A 14,416-nucleotide genomic window follows, 5' to 3' on the forward strand; every position below is an offset into this window, starting at 1 on the left:
TGCTCTTATCCTGTCTCCTGGTATCCACAGCTTCATGGGATTCCCCTCTCCCTGGGTGTGGGCAGGACTTATGACTTGCTTCTCACCAATAGAACATGCAAAGGTGATTGGATGTTGTGTGTATGTGTGGGTGTGTGTGCTCAGTCACTCAGTCGTGTCCAACTCTTTGCGACCCATGGACTGTAGCCCACCAGGCTCCTCTGTCCGTGGGATTTCCCAGGCAAGAATACTGGCCTGGGTTACCATTTCCCCTTCCAGGGACTCTTGCTGACCCAGGGATTGAATCCGAGTCTCCTCTGTCTCCCCTCTGTCTCCTGCATTGGCAGGTGGATTCTTTGTCACTGAGCCATCCAGAAGCTCGTTTGGATGTTACTCCTGTGATTATACCTTACTATATGAAACTCTCTTAGCTGGTTGAAGACAGACAAGAAGAGACTCTTGTTGGCTTTTCAGAAGCAATCTACCATGTGGTGAGAGGGCTTAAGGAAAGGGCAACATGGAGGAAACACTGGGTGGGCTCTAGAAGCTTAAAGTGGCACCTGGTGGGTAGCCAGTGAGGAAACGATGATCTCAGCTTTTGAGCTCCAAAGAGATGAACTCTGCCAGCAAACTGAATGAGCCTGAAGCAGGTCTTTCCCCAGTTGAGCCTCTGATGAGACTGCAACACCGGTCAACACCTGGATTGCAGCTAAGCTGTGTCTAGACTTCTGAGTTATAGAAACTGAGATAAGAAGTGTGTGTATTGAGTCTCTCTGCTGGTGGTAACATGTCATGGAGCAATAGAATGTACTGTCTGTCTGTGTAAGTTCCACTTTTGGTGAAGTGAGTAGAGTAAGAAACTTGGCTTCCTTCTTTCATGACACCTGCCCACTGGTCTCACAGGACACAATGAGGTGATTTGGAGAAACAGCTGTAAATTGTTCTAATATCCCGCAGAAAAGCACTAATACAGAAGACAGTGATTATATCATCAAAGAGCCTTTTAAATTCATCCAAAGAGCAAGTCTAATGAAGTGTATGACTAGCGATTTGGGGGAGGTTTGCAAAAATAAAGTAAATGGTAAATGCTAGAAATTAGGAAGGTTTCCATTAGAGTTGCTCAGTTCTTATGATGGGTAATTATGGAGGCAGAACAGGATCTGCAAAGCAGCCCTTCCTGGGTCTAACAGCAGACAAAGAAGAATGAGGTTAATAATCCTTAATGAGGAAGACAGCTGACGTTGGTGTCTCAAAGAGTAATTGTTATGCCTAGGACAACAGAGCCTCCTTGCTAATGTTTCCTACTGGGACCAAAAGTTCAGATGGTGTACCTTTTGAAGGTGGCACGGCGTGGGGTAGCCATTCTTATTGCTTGTGGGGAAACCACATCATTAGGCTGGGATTTTTTCCACTTCACCTCAGAGCTTTGGGTGTCAGCAGAATTTAAATATAATCAGTAGAGTGTGGTAGTTAAAAGATCTTGGGCTTTGGAATCAGGTCTGACAGAATTCAAATCTCATGTGTATCTGTAACACTGTATCAGTTAGCTCTTGCTGCATAACAAACAAGCAGACATTTAGTAACTTAAAGCAGCAAGCATTTAGTTAGCTCACAAGTCTGTAGATTGCTTGGGAAGTGATACTATTCTGGACTCAGCTTGGCTGATTTTTGATGGGCTTGCTCATGAACCTGCCATCAGTGGTTCAGCAGAGGTATTGCTGTTCTTAAATGGTTTCTACCCTTCACGGTCTATCAGGCTCCAACAGGCTCAGTTCAGTTCAGTTCAGTCGCTCAGTCGTGTCCAACTCTTTGCTAGCTGGGGCTTACTGACAAGGCAGCCGGCAGAGCTCAAGAGAAAAAGCAGAAGCTTGCAAAGCCCCTTGAGGACTAGTTTTAGACTATACACAATTTCACTTCTATTGCATTTCACTGATTAAAGCAAGTCATAAGGATAACTCAGATTCAAGGGCTGGAGAAATCGACTCCATCTCTTGTTGAGAGGAGCTTCAAAATCACATGCATGGGGTGTAGATACAGGGAGGCTACTAGTCGGGGTCACCAATGCTTCTTCCCAGGGCAGCACTGTTCCAAAAGCAGCAAAAATGAGCGAGCCTCTGCTTGAGTCTTGTTTGTTAAAGTTCCATTGGCCAAAGCAAGGTGCATTGCCAACCAGATCATGGAGTGTAGAAATAAACTCCACCTCTCCATGGGAGAGAAAGAATCGGTGATCATTGTTGCCACTCTAAGGGTTATTTGGGAAAACCTCAACCATCACTACCTAAATGGATCCCCAGATGAGACAAACATGGCAGACTCTTGATAATGGCTGAACCAGGGAAGGCAGCAGTCAACACGCTGGTGAACATGGAGTCCAGCATTATCGTAGGAGTCTCTGGACCCTGTGCCTTCACCCCACCACTTGAGTCTTCTCCAGCTCCTGCACAGGCGAGGCTCCTGCCCTCCGTCCCACACTTTAGGTCAACACCATGCGATGGAGATCAAGCATGAACCATGCTGTTCTTCAGTTGCTCAGCCACATCTGACTCTTTACGACCCCACGGACTGCGGCACGGGAGGCCCCCCGTCCTTCACCATCTCCTGAAGTTGGCCCAAATGTGTGTCCATTGAGTCGGTGATGCCACCCAACCGTCTCATCCTCTGCCACCCTCTTCTCCTTTTGCCTTCAATCTTTCCCAGCATCAGGCTCTTTTCCAGTGAGTTGGCTTGCTGGCATCAGGTGGCCAACATATTGGAGCTTCAGCTTCTGCACGTATGTACCATGTACGTTGTTTTAAATTTTTTAGTGGTCGTGTTAAAAAAAAAAAAGTAAAAGGAGACAGGTGAAATTCATTTTTAAGATAGATTTTATTTAACTTATATCTAAAATATTACTATTTAAGCAAGTCATCAATATAAAAGTGATTATGAGATATCTTTTTTTACCTGCTAAGGCTTCAAAGTCTAGTATATTTCTTGCCCTTACAGCCCGTCTTGATTTGGACAAGTCACATCTGAAGTGCTCAACGGCCACATGAGGCATGTGGCTACGGAATTGGACAGTGCAGTGTTCGAGGGTCCTGCTCTGGCTCTGCTCCAGATGCGTCCCTCTCGTGGAGTGAGGAGTCCAGGGCACCAAAAGGACATGCCTGCTTGGAGCTCATGCCCCCCATTTCTGGGCCAGATTCCAGGTACATGGGACCCCAGAACATCCTGAACATCAGCCCTAAGCTGATGCTTCTAGGGCTTGTTCCTCAGGTGCGCCCTCCAGATAGATGTTCTGGTGCTGACCGTTTGGCTCGGGGGGCCGCAGGATGACTGTGGCTGGAGAGGTGTCTTGGACGTTGCTTGGACATTTCTCTGTATGAACCCCTCGCTGTGGGGGATGGAGGCGGAGGTGGGAAGAGAAGGGGCTGGGAGGCCTTGATGCAGGCCCCCAGGTGTCGGCGGGCCGTCACTGCCTGGAGGGAGGGACAGGAAGGCAGGAGTCCCCTCTGCTTCTTCCTTCTCCCTCCACACCTAATTCAGTGGGCAGTCTTGATTCCACCCTCAAATACAATTGATTCTCATTATTCACAATAACTGTGTCCTGTGAAGTGAAGTGAAAGTCACTCAGTCGTGTCCGACTCTGCCACACCATGGACTGTATGGATTTCTCCTGGCCAGAATACAGGGGTAGCTGTTCCCTTCTCCAGGGGGTCTTCCCAACCCAGGGATCAAACTCAGGTCTCCCACATTGAAGGCGGATTCTTTACCAGCTGAGCCACCAGGGAAGCCAAGCTGGGTTGTGTTCTATAAAGTTGGGCAAACGATGGATTAGGGAATATGGGATCATTGCTCCTAGAAGAAATACAGGGTTAGGTTCCTGTGAGTCTCTGGCTGCAACATTTTCACCAACTTCTCAAACATAACCTTGCTCTATGTGTGTTTCTCTTGAAAGACATCCCATTTAATATATACTGCTTCATTAACACTGAACTCAAGGCCAACAGCACTATGCCTGAACAAAGCTTATCTAACACAAATATTTTCTCCAGAAAGCACATCACAGCCTTCTTGTGCTTAGGAACAGTAGACAGCACTTCCGCACTATAATTGGAGATGGCTTTAAAGAGCAAAATCACCCAAAAAAGCACAAACGTGAAAAAAAATGCAGTGCTAAATAGCCTGCATAAAAGACGGTTGCTTATAGTAAGAGCTGAAACGAAGAGGCAGACCATTGTTCCGGTCGACCTCAGCGGGGAACACGCATGTGGGCAACTCAAACGTTCTGCTGCTCTGCGCGTATCCGAGAGTGACCATGAAAGCGTCACGAGTAGTGATTTGAAGTTATAAATAAAATTTGAGCAAGAAGGTGAATTCGCAAGTACAGAACCTGGGAACAGTGAGGACTGGCCATTCATCCTCACTTGGCCTACACAACTGCGTCTCTCTCCCAGAGGAAGCCGGGACCTCCTGGCCTGTCTCCCTGTGTCTACGATTAACCTACCACCTCCATTCCACGTTTTCCACTTAGCTGCCAGAGTCATCTTTCTGAAGATGTCCTTGTGCTCTCTCTCTGTTGAAGCCACGCGTTCCGGGAAGCAAACTCACTCAGAAGGACAATGCAGATAGTCAAGTGCACTTTATTACACCAGTGGGCCCAAGGCAGAGTCTCCTCTTAACCAAGGACCCCGACCAGTTTTTGTAAAAACCTTATATACCCTAAGTGTACGTGCCCAAACCTGCCTCCCCAAATTCCCTGAAACCAGTATTCCTGCCTGGAGAATCCCCAGGGATGGGGGAGCCTGGTGGGCTGCTGTCTATGGGGTCACACAGAGTCAGACGTGACTGAAGTGACTTAGCAGCAGCAGCAGCAGTCTGAACAAAGGAAAAGAAAGATACAAAGTTAACCTGTGAATCATGTGCCTTAAGCCTAGGTAGTTAACAGTGGACAATTATCGACAGGCCTGTGGTCATACCCCAACAAGCATAATAGAATGTATGACTCTGTTCGGTCACACAGATAATCAGGGTATTCTTTTAGGCGATGGACAGTCTAGGTAGGAGCCCTGGGGCTCTTCCTTCCGGGGGCCTGGTTTTCCAGTTGGTGTGTCATTTCCATAGACACTGGGCATAGAGCTCAAAGTCCACAGTCTGGCCCAAGACGGAGTCCTGCTTTCAAGATGGAGCCTCTTCTGTCTGTTTCCTCCTTCATTTCCAGTTCACTCAGGACTGAGTTTGAACTCCTCACTGTGGCCTGTACAGAGAGGAGTCCTCAGGTGTAGCCTCTCTCCATCCATATTGGTCCCCTAGTTCCTCCAACTCCCCGACCTTTCCCCAGAAGGTCACTGCACTTGCATCTTCTCCTTCTTCAGGCCCCAGTTTAAAAGTCTGCCTCCTGGGAGAGGCCACCCCTGACCACCGTGCTATTATAAGGATACCACCCCCCGATCATTCCTCCAGCAGGGCCTCTGAGTATCCTTCCTAGTGAGAGGTTTGCAAGGCAACATTGACTTATTGTGTTACTTGGTGGATGCTGCCTTTGGTGCATCCACTGTGGCCTCTTCCAAGGCAAAGTCAGAATGGTTTTATTCATCATGGGCCGTGAATTCTGGGACAGTGACACATGGTACTCGCTCGCGGGTAAGTGTGTGAGCCCCATGGCTGAATGGCCTGCTAGACTTAACTCCTCCGACTCATTGGAAAGAAAAGTCTGGGTGAAAGGTGCAGGTAGAGGGCCAGAGTTCACCCTGCGCACGTGGCTGTCTGTGTCTCCTCCAGGCCCTGGGAGGCAAGTTTCTGATCAGGAACACTTGACATCCGATATCCAAGGCCTTTGCAGCTGTGGGCTCTCGTGGCCTCGCCTGAGAACCCGACCTCTCCCTGAGGGAAAACACACATTCCTAAATTTGGAAACCACAGGGTTTTGTGATCTCAAATAGAACATCCTTTAGAGTTTCACAAATCTCAGCATCTCACGGCCTCCACCCAAGAAACCCATCATGCTCTTGTCTTTCCAAACCCGCTTTTGGGCAAGCACCATATTTTTATAATTATGACGCAGCAGGATCTCATGGTCCACCCAAGGGTCTGACCACACTTCTAAGACCCAGATTTGAGTAAACACCAGATCCTCCTGTTTCTGAGACCACAGACCCTCAACGGCCCCACCCGGGAAGCCGGCCTCCTGGTTTTCCTGAGCCGCCCTTTGGGTAAACACCACAGGATGGATGGACCCTGTGGGGCAGCATAAAGAGATGTTTTTGGCGTTATGCACAATTTGAAATAAAAACACAAAAGAAAATAGAATATCCCCATGGCGTATGCCCTGTGTCATTAATTACAGAAAGACTCAGCCTGTGCTTGGCCAAATATGCAGAAACGAAAAAGATCTCAGTGGCAGGACAGGGGATGTTTCATTCTCTCCTTCCTAAATTTTCAGCAATACTGCTGCTTTTATGATGAAGAAGACCAAAAGAGGAAATGCTTTGTCCTCCCCATGGGGTGATGAAGATAATTTATTAGGGTTTAACAGCTGAGTTACCCTGCTGCCCCCAGGCCTCCTGACCTTTGGGAAAATCACTAAGATTTATCATTATTACCAAAATTGATGCCCTGGGTCAGTAAGTGGCACATATTTGTTCTGCACGGTAAATGGATGAGGGTGTCCGGGTGAGGTGGTGCGTCTATCTTACCAGGGTACATTACAACCAGACAATTACGGTCCACTTCCTAGCACAGCTCCTCCAGCATGACGGCTCAGCCTTTTCTCTGGGGAAAGCCCATCACCCTGCAGTGACTGGAAGTGGGGAGGAGGGCTGCTCCCTGGGGGTGGATGAGCATGCAGATCGGGGGTAGAGGACCCGGGAGGTCTGCATCTGGGCCCCGAGGGCAGAAGGCCCCAGAGCAGGGCTCCTCAACTGGGGGTAATTTTGCCCCCACCAGGGAATATTTAGTTATGGCTAGAGACACGTTGGACCCAGGTGGTAAGTGGTACAGTGGTAAAGAATCCACCTGCCAGGAGCCTCAGGTTTAATCCCTGGGTGGGGAAGATGCCCTGGAGGAGGAAATGGCAACCCACTCCAGTATTCTTGCCTGGAGAATTCCGTGGCCAGAGGAGCCTGGCGGGCTACAGGCAGAGAGTCGCAAAGAGTCGGGCGTGACTGAGCGGCTGAGCGATGGATTCAACAGAGACACTTTGGTTGTCGTAACTGGTGAAGGATGCTACTGGCATTGAGGGAGCAGAGACCAGGCATGCTGCTAAACATCCTAAGTGCTCAGGACAGTCCTTCCATGGCCAAGGATTATCCTGCCCGAATGTCAGTAGTGCTGCGGTTGGGAAACCCTGCCCTGAAGTAGGGGAGGGCCTTGTCTCAATGGGACAGGGGCCTCGGGCATCATCAAGGTCCTGATAAGGAAGCAGGCCTGGCACAAACAGAGGTGCTGTCAGCGCCTGCTGACTCAGAGCATAGAGAGCACTGGAAAGGCATCTTCTAAGCTGGTTCTATTTAAAGCTTCAGAGGCCAAGTCTTATTAGCATCTCCTAGCTGTTGTTTTTTAAAATTTTTATTGAAGTATAGTTGATTTACAGTGTTGTGGTAAATTCTGCTGTACAGTAAAGTGATTCAGTTATACACAGATGTATTTTTTTTTCTTTTTCATATTCTTTCAAATTTAAATTCCTTCATATTCTTTCAAATCTTTTTCATATTCTTTCCCATTATGATTTATTACAGGGTGTTGAATGTCATTCTTTCTCTGTACTATACAGTGGGATCTTGTTGTTTATCCATTATATATATAATAGTTTGCATCTGCTAATCCCAAACTCCTGATCCTTCCCTCCCCCAATGCCCCTCCCCCTAGACAATCACAAATCTGTTCTCTATATCTGTGAGCCTGTTTCTTTGTCATAGATATGTTCATTTGTGTCATATTTTAGATCCCACATATGAGTGGTATCATATGGTATTTGTGTTTCTTTTTCTGACTTTGCTTAGTATGATAATCTCTAGGTTCATCCACATTGCTGCAGATAGCATTCTTTCTTTCTGTTTTTATGGCTCAGTGCTGTTCCATTGTGTATATGTGTATGTACATATCTTTATCCATTTATTTGTCAATGGAAATTTAGTCTGTCTCCATGTTTTGGCTACTGTGAACAATGCTGCTATGAACATAGGGAAGTAAAGTTAAAGTGTTACTCGCTCAGTCACGTCCAACTCTTTGTGACCCCATGGACAGTAGCTTGCCAGGCTCTTCTGTCTGTGGAATTCTCTGGGCAAGAATACTGGAGTGGGGAGCCATTCCCTTCTCCAGGGGATCTTCCTGACTCAGGGGTCGAACCCAGGTCCCCCGCACTGCAGGCAGATGCTTTGCTGCCTGAGCCACCGGGGAAGCTTATGAACACAGGGAGCACGTCCTAGTTCTGAGCGCCCCCTTTACCCCATCCTGCCCACCCACCACCCAAGAGGGACCAGGGCGTGCCCTCCAAGCCTATTCATGCCGGGGTCCTCTGTTCCCTTCCCAAGCCACACCTCTGCTTCTCCCTTCCCTCAAGTCTCCCTGATTTACTCAGACCCATCTCTCAAGGCTTAAATGCCACTTCCTTGTAAAGCCCGCCCTGATGACACCCCACCCCGCCATGTCAACATCTGTGACTGCCCTTCCTTCAATGGGTTGAGTAGGGAATCACCTCCAGACTGGAGGAGGGGTGTGGAGTAAAGTCCCATGGTTAAATCAGATTTTGGTTTCCCAGCAACTGGGCTGACATCCTGTTTTTGCTGTTTATTCCTTAGTAGGTGTTAGACAAGGCACTTTAACCTTCTGAACTCTTTCACATACCTGAAATGGGGCTCAATCAAGGGCTCTGGGGAAGATTCAGTGCTTTAAAATGTTTCTGCAAAGCTGAACATACAGTAGGAGAAGTAGGAAGAAGAAGTAGGAAGGATAAAACCTCAGAGCTAACCTTTATCATCATTGCCCCCACTTTCTAGGTGAGAAACTGAGGCCCAGAGAGGGTGGGCATCCTGCCAAGGTCACAGCAAGGAAGCAGGGCTATAGTCCCCCCAGGGATGCCAGACCTCCCTGACGTCCGCGGGGATCAGATGTGAGCGCTTTCCTTTGCTGGGTGATTGCAGGCTCAGACTCTTGGCTGATCCAGCCTGCTACTTTCTAAACACATGGCACCATCTCAGCTAGGCTGCCAGGTCCGTGTTCCATTCTGCCATTCCAGTCTCCCAACAGGTCTTTGAGGTTGGTGCCACCATCCCAGCTGTTTTGCAGACCAAGAATGGGAACATCAGGAGGCGACTGGGCACCCTCAAAGCAGTGCAGCACCTGAGAGGTGAGCCCAGGTTCAAACCCAGGTCTGCTGGTTACAAAGCTAACGATGCTGTTTTGATGATAACAACTTGGTAACCATCATGAATGGATAAAAACAGCTAACCTCAGACCACACCGCGTTCCAGGCACCGTGCTCAGTTCTCTGCAAAGGTAACTTACACCGTAAGCCTTACAAGTTCCTTTGTTGTCACCAACATAGAAGTCAGGACATCAAGACTTCCAGGGAAAGTGACTTCCTAAGATTCCCAGCCATGCTGCCTCGTACACTTCCATGGCTTGCCATGAAGTGTAAGCTCTTGGTCCCGTCTCAAGAACTCTGTTCACACAGCCAGGACCCCTCCCCAGAAGCCCTTCGTGGATTGCTCTGGCCATACCACGCACCCCCAGCTGGCCCGGTCTTGCCCTTGGAGCCTGGGCTCAGCTGCTCACTAATGAACGTCTCTGGGGACAAAGGCAGCTGGAGCTCCTTGTTCAGGGCCCTGTTGTGGAGACAAAGGCCGGAATTGATGTGTTCTCTGTTCTTTTGTATAAAAAAAATTGGCTTCAATTAAGTGGGCTGGATGGAGTGAGGCACTTGAAGGAGCGAGAACGTGAAATGTTTGAAAATGGAGGGCTGGGGTCAGGGACAGCCGGGAAGAGGGGGCTCTGAGTCCTGGCCAGGGAGAAAGTGGAGGGGAGCCAGGGGAAGGGCTCTGTAGAGGGGAAAGAGGAAGAGAGGACCTCTGGCTGAGCCGGGAGGGATTTAAATTGCACTTGGCAAAGGCCTGGGGGGGTCCACAGAAGTCTGGGGGTGGGCAAGACTCTGGAATTCAGTTAGGACAGCGCCTTCCCGCTGTGCCTGTTTCATATACTGGGCCATTTCCATCCATTTTAGTTTGAGCAAAAGACCCCTGGAAAGAAAGAAAAAGAGAGAGAGAGAGAGGGAAGAAAGGGAGAGAGAAAGATGGAGGGAGGGAGAAAGGAAGAAAGGACCTGAAACCACTAGACAGAGGGTTTTTAGGGTCTATCCCAACTCTGTGTGCGTGCGTGCTAAATAGCTTCGGTCGTGTCCGATTCTCTGCGACCCCATGGACTGTAGCACGCCAGTTGCCTCTATCCATGGGACTCTTCAGGCAAGGATACTGGAGTGGGTTGCCATGCCCTCCTCCAGGGGTCTTCACCACCCAGGAACCGAGCCTGGGTCTCCTGTATTGACAGGAATATTCTTTACCACAGACCCACCAAGGAAGCACCCACTCCAGCTCTAGAGCTTTCCAAATACCTCCTTGAGGTTTGGGAGTCTTAAAGCATAGGATTGGCACATCTGTCATCAGGAGGTTTGGTCCAAGCAGTCTGATCTGAGACCTTGAACTGGCCTGACCTCTCTGAGCCCTGCATTCTGCACTTGAGAGAAAGAAAATAATGGTGATGATGACAAGAGCAGTGACAAGACTACTAACCTATGTCAACCCATGTGCCCACAGGTTGAGCACCCACCTGCAATCTCTCACTGAACCCAAACCCCAGTGAGGCAGGTGCCAACAGCCCTCATTCACTCACTGGTTCATTAATATGTGTTTATTGAGCACCAGCTACATTCTAGGTGACATGAAAAAAACACCACAATCCCTACTGTCAAGGTGCTTACATTCTAAGGTGGAGACCAACAGCAAAAGCATGAATAAGTAAAACAGAAGAAGATCAAGCTGAGACAGGGGGTGGGGTGGTGGGTTGGGCGGGAGGTTGTAATTTAAAGTCAGGTCCCAGGTGGCTCAGACGGGACCTACCTGCAATGCAGGAGACCTGGGTTCAATCCTTGGGTTGGGAAGATGCCCTGGAGAAAGGAATGGCAACCCACTCCAGTATTCTTGCCTGGAGAATCCCATGGACAGAGGAGCCTGGCAGCTACAGTCCATGGGGTTGCAAAGAGTTGGACATGAGTGAGCAACTAACGCTTCCATTTCCAATCAGGAAAGGCCTCTGGAGAAGGTGGGATTTGATCACAGAGCTGAAGGATCCATGCGAGTGTCAGAATAGAGTGCTCCAGACAGAGGGAGCAGCCATCGTGAAGGCTTTAAAGGAGGGGACACCCTTTAAGGAGTGTTTGGGGAGCAGCCGAGGGTCTGTGTGACTACAGCTGAGTGAAGAGGGAGGACGGGGGGTAGGAATCTCCGTCTGGGATTTTCACACTGTCCTTGGTAGAGACACGTGGACATCTGGGACTGGCACACCTAGGGCCTGTGGTCCCGGGCGGGGACCTGGGCTTTTACCTTGAGTGAGACGGAGCACCTTGGAGGGGGTGGTGTTTGGGGTGGAGAGGTGACATGCAGGGACCTCGCTGCAAGGAGGGGAGGAAGAGAGACGTGGCCAGATCAGACGTGCATCCCGCGTATACAATGGACAGGAAGTGCTGATGGATGGGAGCAGAGGTCAGAGCGAAAATGCTATCCAGTTGTCTGGATGAGTGACTGGAAGGGGGAGATTCCATGTGCGGAGATGGGGAAACAGGGAGTTTCCGGCTGAGAACATGGCAGATGTTAGATGCCTATTGGCCTTGGGACTGGGGGCGTCCACCAAGCAGATGGGTCAGGGCTCCAGTCTGGGCTGGAAGTTGTCACTGTATAAATGGCATTTGGATCTGTGATCCCCAAGGAAATGAGTATAGACGGAAGAGAAGCCCATCAAGTCCCCGGCCTGGGTGTTAGTGGAGCCAAGAGGTGGAAACAGAACCAGGATCCCTGAGTCCCCAGGAAGAGGAAGCCATCACTGACCTTATGACAGGTCAGTAAGAGGAGGCCCAAGAAATGACCTTGGATTTAGGGACAGGCAGGCCTTTGGTGACCCTGGCAAAGGTGGTTTTGGTGGAATAGTGGGAACAGAAGCTTGACAGAAGTAGGTCCAAGAGAGAATAGGAGAGGAAATAGAGTCTCCCTCACAGAGAGGGCCCGGCCAGCTCTTTCAGGGGCAACAGAGGACAGGCGGGGGATAGGACGTGGAAAGAGGTTCTATGGTTGCTGGTTTGTTTGAAGATGGGAGAAATCTGAGCGTTTGTCTGCTCTTGAGAATGACCCAGGGAAGGAGAAAGCTGATGGTGCAGGAGAGCGACAGGGAGGAAGTGACGGAACATCACCTTGAAGTCAGCTGAAAGGGGCTGGCGTCTAAGGCATAGGTGGAGGGTCGGTCTTAAACAGGCTATAAAGACAGAAGCTGAAGCCCAGAAAGGTAGAGTGACTAGTCCAAGGACACACAGCTAGGCAGGGGCAGAGGAGAATTGAACCTCAGCAATCTGACGCCAGAGTCCCATCCTGTTACCACCGTGTGCTGAGCAAAACCTTCTCTCCCTAGTTCAGGGATGTCAGTGAAGGCCCATGGGGGTCCCCGTGCCCATGGTGGGGTGTGGCTCAGAGGCAGGGCCACAATGGCTGTGGCAGCTGGACTGGGGCCCAGGTCTCCCACACCTGGTTGTGGCCATCCTTTCTACTGAGCAGGCTCAATCCACCTGCTAATAGCCTGCTGACGTCAGTGTGGGCTAAGAGAATCCCAGAATTCCAGGGCTGGTGGGATTCCAATAATCCCCATTGCCTAGAGAAAAAGCACCCAATGGCATGTTGGATCGTCGATGTGATGCACTCCAACTGGACATTTGATTGAGTCGGTGTGTTTTGCTCTGAGCTGATTACGTTGTGACTGAGAGGGGAGGACATCCCACCTTCACTTTCCCCCAGGTTCCTGCTGGAAGAAAGGTGGGCACAGGCTCCCAGACTCAGGTGGTAATTAAGGTCCAGTGAGGGCTGCAAACACAGTCTGATGACACACCACGCTGCAATTCCCAGTCTCCAGCCATGAGGGAGAATTTGTACGTGAATTTCAGTTTGTGTACTTGTGACATGTAATACAATGCACAATACACAGGTAGGTGGGTGAGCTTGCCTTTGTTCCATTTGGATACATGTATGTGTATCAGTGCATTTGTCAGCTAAAGCTATGATAACGCCTGAGAACAAACAGCAGCATCTCAATGGCCTGCAGGAACTAGTATTTGCTTTTTTCCCTTCTGGGTCTGGAGTCGGCTGGGGTTCAGCTGATCGTTGCTGGGTTTGGTCAAAGTACAAAGAGACGGGGCCAAATGACATAAGACACTGAAAACCTCACAGAAGGTCCACTCACATTCCATTGGCCCAAGAGGGTCATGTGGCCAGGTTCTACTTGGAGGGCGCTAAGAAGTCTATTTCCCCTATAGGAAGGGTCCTGTTGAGTTACATGGCAAAGTGCGTGGGTTTAGATTACAGGGGTGGGATGCTCATTTATATGAGGAGGGTGGAGAGCATTTGTCAGCAGCTTTATAACCCAATCATTGTCCTCACTTAGAGCAAGACTGGCTCATCTTCTAACCTCAGAGGGCCCCCGGAGCCACTAGCCCTACACTAGCTCCATCTCCTAACTGGGCTTGTGTGTGTGTGTGTGTGTGTGTGTGTGTGTGCACGTGCTCAGATGCTAAGTCATGTCCGACTCTTTTGTGACCCCATGGATTGTAGCCCACCAGGCTCCTCTGTCCATGGCGTTTTCCAGACAAGAATACTGGAGTGGGTTGTCATTTCCTCCTCCAGAGTACCTTCCTTGACCCAGGGATCGAATCCTCGTCTCCTGCATCTTCTGCAGTGGCAGGCAGATTCTTTACCACTGCATCACCCTTGGGAGCCTTGGGAGGCGATAAATTCTAATTTTTAGAGTTTTTGAAGACAGGAGTGTTCTGGATGATCCCGGGTGTGGCAGAATCTCACAGCGTCAGTGTGCAACTCCTGGTAAACCCGAGCACTGCCAACAGGCTGAGGGTGATTTGTAGGGTGCCCCTCCCCTCCCTGCCCTGCCCTCCACGGGCCCAATCCCTGCTCCTGGCTCAGCCCGTGCACATGTCCAGGAGGGTCTGGAAACCAGAGAGTCCTCACTGTCCCAAAGGAATCCTTCTGGGAAGCCCGTCTTTGGGCCCAAAGCACCCGCTGGCGATGCTCCTTCCTCCCCAGGGTTTCTGCAGGCAGCTCCCCTGAACTGACACTAAGTGTTTCATTTCCTTTCTCCACAGTCCTGAGCCTTGCCCTAGGGAAGTGGCAGCATCACCTTTGCACTGGGGGCTTGG

Source organism: Odocoileus virginianus, chromosome 10 (genome assembly GCF_023699985.2).
Source record: "Odocoileus virginianus isolate 20LAN1187 ecotype Illinois chromosome 10, Ovbor_1.2, whole genome shotgun sequence".
Taxonomy (NCBI): domain Eukaryota; kingdom Metazoa; phylum Chordata; class Mammalia; order Artiodactyla; family Cervidae; genus Odocoileus; species Odocoileus virginianus.